This window comes from Hyla sarda, chromosome 2, assembly GCF_029499605.1.
Source record: "Hyla sarda isolate aHylSar1 chromosome 2, aHylSar1.hap1, whole genome shotgun sequence".
NCBI classification, from domain to species: domain Eukaryota; kingdom Metazoa; phylum Chordata; class Amphibia; order Anura; family Hylidae; genus Hyla; species Hyla sarda.
Genome location: NC_079190.1, coordinates 11,590,794 through 11,596,294, shown reverse-complemented (window position 1 = coordinate 11,596,294; position 5,501 = coordinate 11,590,794). Strand labels below are relative to the sequence as shown.

General features: G+C 56.2%; 1 protein-coding gene across 3 annotated transcripts in view; it reads left to right on the top strand.

Moving 5' to 3' along the window:
• The window catches only part of CAPN5 (calpain 5), a 93,115-nt gene that overhangs the window by 50,783 nt on the left and 36,831 nt on the right, over positions 1-5,501 (top strand). The window lies entirely within an intron of this gene.

Genomic DNA, 5,501 nt, shown 5'->3' with positions numbered 1-5,501 from the left:
TCTTTAAGTTTGGACATGTTGTTCAGTCTCAGATGGTATTCTGCAGACCTGGGTTGTAACCAATGGTTATTTGAGTCGGGCTGCATTCACACCACGTTCTTGCTATACAGTTCCCGTATACTTCAATTTGAAAACTGTACGGAACCGTATGGGAAAACTTATGCATTGACTCGCCATTGAAAACTGTATGCCAAACGAGGCATCAGGTTGTGTACTTTTTGCATCTTGTACGGTATTGTCCATCTTTTTTCCTGTACCCAAAACACGGTTTGTTTGTTTTTCCAATTGAAACCGTATACAGTTCCCTTAAAGGGGTACTCTGGTGGAAAACTTTATTTATTTCTTTTTTAAATAAACTGGTGGCCGAAAGTTAACCCCTTAAGGACCGGAGGTTTTTCCGTTTTTGCATTTTCGTTTTTTGCTCCTTGCCTTTAAAAAATCATAACTCTTTCAAATTTACACCTAAAAATCCATATGATGGCTTATTTTTTGCGCCACCAATTCTACTTTGTAATGACGTCAGTCGTTTTGCCCAAAAATCTATGGTGAAGCGGGAAAAAAAATCATTGTGCGACAAAATTGAAAAAAAAACGCTGTTTTGTAACTTTTGGGGGCTTCCGTTTCTACGTAGTACATTTTTCGGTAAAAATGACACCTGATATGTATTCTGTAGGTCCATACAATTAAAATGATCCCCTACTTATATAGGTTTGATTTTGTCGGACTTCTGGAAAAAATCATAACTACATGCAGGAAAATTAATACGTTTAAATTGTCATCTTCTGACCCCTATAACTTTTTTATTTTTCCGTGTATGGGGCGGTATGAGGGCTCATTTTTTGCGCCGTGATCTGAAGTTTTTAACGGTACCATTTTTGTATTGATAGGACTTATTGATCACTTTTTATTCATTTTTAAATGATATAAAAAGTGACCAAAAATGCACTATTTTGGACTTTGGAATTATTTTGCGCGCACGCCATTGACCGAGCGGTTTAATTAATGATATATTTTTATAATTCGGACATTTCCGCACGCGGCGATACCATATATGTTTATTTTTATTTACACTGTGTTTTTTTTTTATTGGAAAAGGGGGGGTGATTCAAACTTTTAATAGGGGAGGAGTTAAATGATCTTTATTCACTTTTTTTTCCCACTTTTTTTGTGCAGTGTTATAGGTCCCATAGGGACCTATAACACTGCACACACTGATCTCTTATACTGATCATTGTTATCCCATAGGGACCTATAACACTGCACACACTGATCATTGTTATCCCATAGGGACCTATAACACTGCACACACTGATCTCTTATACTGATCATTGTTATCCCATAGGGACCTATAACACTGCACACACTGATCTCTTATACTGATCATTGTTATCCCATAGGGACCTATAACACTGCACACACTGATCTTCTATGTTGATCACTGGTTTCTCATAAGAAACCAGTGGTCGATGATTCTGCCGGATGACTGCTCATGCCTGGATCTCAGGCACTGAGCAGTCATTCGGCGATCGGACAGCGAGGAGGCAGGAAGGGGCCCTCCCGCTGTCCTGTCAGCTGTTCGGGATGCCGCGATTAGCCGCGGCTATCCCGAACAGCCCGACTTAGCTAGCCGGCAACTTTCACTTTTAGCCGCGCGGCTCAGCTTTGAGCGCGCGGCTAAAGGGTTAATAGCGCGCGGCGCCGCGATCGGCGCTGCGCGCTATTAGAGGCGGGTCCCGGCTTCACTATGACGCCGGGCCCGCCATGATATGACGCGGGGTTACTGTGTAACCCCGCGTTATATCAGAAGAGCAGGACCAATGACGTACCGGTACGTCCTTGATCCTTAAGGGGTTAACGGGGGGGGGGGGGGGGGGGGGGGTAAACTACTGCCAAACTCCTTCTCTGGTAGTTTAAATACCAAGAACTAAGATGTTCGGACACTTAAAGGGGTATTCCGAGGGGACTACTGACACCACCACCAGAGGGGACTACTGACACCACCACCAGAGGGGACTACTGACACCCCCACCACCAGAGGGGACTACTGACACCACCACCACCACCACCAGAGGGGACTACTGACACCACCACCAGAGGGGACTACTGACACCACCACCACCACCAGAGGGGACTACTGACACCACCACCACCAGAGGGGACTACTGACACCCCCACCACCAGAGGGGACTACTGACACCCCCACCACCACCAGAGGGGACTACTGACACCACCACCAGAGGGGACTACTGACACCACCACCACCACCAGAGGGGACTACTGACACCCCCACCACCACCAGAGGGGACTACTGACACCACCACCAGAGGGGACTACTGACACCACCACCACCACCAGAGGGGACTACTGACACCACCACCAGAGGGGACTACTGACACCACCACCACCACCAGAGGGGACTACTGACACCACCACCACCAGAGGGGACTACTGACACCCCCACCACCAGAGGGGACTACTGACACCACCACCACCACCACCAGAGGGGACTACTGACACCCCCACCACCACCAGAGGGGATTACTGACACCCCCACCACCACCAGAGGGGACTACTGACACCCCCACCACCACCAGAGGGGACTACTGACACCCCCACCACCACCAGAGGGGACTACTTACACCACCATCACCAGAGGGGACTACTGACACCCCCACCACCACCAGAGGGGACTACTGACACCCCCACCACCACCAGAGGGGACTACTGACACCCCCACCACCAGAGGGGACTACTGACACCCCCACCACCACCACCAGAGGGGACTACTGACACCCCCACCACCACCAGAGGGGACTACTGACACCACCACCACCACCAGAGGGGACTACTGACACCACCACCACCACCAGAGGGGACTACTGACACCACCACCACCACCAGAGGGGACTACTGACACCCCCACCACCACCAGAGGGGACTACTGACACCCCCACCACCACCAGAGGGGACTACTGACACCCCCACCACCACCAGAGGGGACTACTGACACCCCCACCACCACCAGAGGGGACTACTGACACCCCCACCACCACCAGAGGGGACTACTGACACCCCCACCACCACCAGAGGGGACTACTGACACCCCCACCACCACCAGAGGGGACTACTGACACCCCCACCACCACCAGAGGGGACTACTGACACCCCCACCACCACCAGAGGGGACTACTGACACCCCCACCACCACCAGAGGGGACTACTGACACCCCCACCACCACCAGAGGGGACTACTGACACCCCCACCACCACCACCAGAGGGGACTACTGACACCCCCACCACCACCACCAGAGGGGACTACTGACACCCCCACCACCACCACCAGAGGGGACTACTGACACCCCCACCACCACCACCAGAGGGGACTACTGACACCCCCACCACCACCACCAGAGGGGACTACTGACACCCCCACCACCACCACCAGAGGGGACTACTGACACCCCCACCACCACCACCAGAGGGGACTACTGACACCCCCACCACCACCACCAGAGGGGACTACTGACACCCCCACCACCACCACCAGAGGGGACTACTGACACCCCCACCACCACCACCAGAGGGGACTACTGACACCCCCACCACCACCACCAGAGGGGACTACTGACACCCCCACCACCATCACCAGAGGGGACTACTGACACCCCCACCACCATCACCAGAGGGGACTACTGACACCCCCACCACCATCACCAGAGGGGACTACTGACACCCCCACCACCATCACCAGAGGGGACTACTGACACCCCCACCACCATCACCAGAGGGGACTACTGACACCCCCACCCCCACCACCAGAGGGGACTACTGACACCCCCACCACCAGAGGGGACTACTGACACCCCCACCACCAGAGGGGACTACTGACACCCCCACCACCAGAGGGGACTACTGACACCCCCACCACCAGAGGGGACTACTGACACCCCCACCACCAGAGGGGACTACTGACACCCCCCACCACCACCAGAGGGGACTACTGACACCCCCCACCACCACCAGAGGGGACTACTGACACCCCCACCCCCACCACCAGAGGGGACTACTGACACCCCCACCCCCACCACCAGAGGGGACTACTGACACCCCCACCACCAGAGGGGACTACTGACACCCCCACCACCACCATCACCAGAGGGGACTACTGACACCCCCCCCACCACCACCACCAGAGGGGACTACTGACACCCCCACCACCACCAGAGGGGACTACTGACACCCCCACCACCACCACCAGAGGGGACTACTGACACCCCCACCACCACCAGAGGGGACTACTTACACCACCATCACCAGAGGGGACTACTGACACCCCCACCACCACCAGAGGGGACTACTGACACCCTCACCACCACCAGAGGGGACTACTGACACCCTCACCACCACCAGAGGGGACTACTGACACCCCCACCACCACCAGAGGGGACTACTGACACCCCCACCACCACCAGAGGGGACTACTGACACCCCCACCACCACCAGAGGGGACTACTGACACCCCCACCACCACCACCAGAGGGGACTACTGACACCCCCACCACCACCACCAGAGGGGACTACTGACACCCCCACCACCACCACCAGAGGGGACTACTGACACCCCCACCACCACCACCAGAGGGGACTACTGACACCCCCACCACCACCACCAGAGGGGACTACTGACACCCCCACCACCACCACCAGAGGGGACTACTGACACCCCCACCACCACCAGAGGGGACTACTTACACCACCATCACCAGAGGGGACTACTGACACCCCCACCACCACCAGAGGGGACTACTGACACCCTCACTACCACCAGAGGGGACTACTGACACCCCCCCCCACCAGCACCACCACCAGAGGGGACTACTGACACCCTCACCACCACCAGAGGGGACTACTGACACCCTCACCACCACCAGAGGGGACTACTGACACCCCCACCACCACCAGAGGGGACTACTGACCCCCTCACCACCACCAGAGGGGACTACTGACCCCCCCACCACCACCAGAGGGGACTACTGACACCCTCACTACCACCAGAGGGGACTACTGACACCCCCCCCCACCAGCACCACCACCAGAGGGGACTACTGACACCCTCACCACCACCAGAGGGGACTACTGACACCCTCACCACCACCAGAGGGGACTACTGACACCCCCACCACCACCAGAGGGGACTACTGACCCCCTCACCACCACCAGAGGGGACTACTGACCCCCCCACCACCACCAGAGGGGACTACTGACCCCCCCACCACCACCAGAGGGGACTACTGACCCCCCCACCACCACCAGAGGGGACTACTGACCCCCCCACCACCACCAGAGGGGACTACTGACCCCCCCACCACCACCAGAGGGGACTACTGACCCCCCCACCACCACCAGAGGGGACTACTGACCCCCCCACCACCACCAGAGGGGACTACTGACCCCCCCACCACCACCAGAGGGGACTACTGACCCCCCCACCACCACCAGA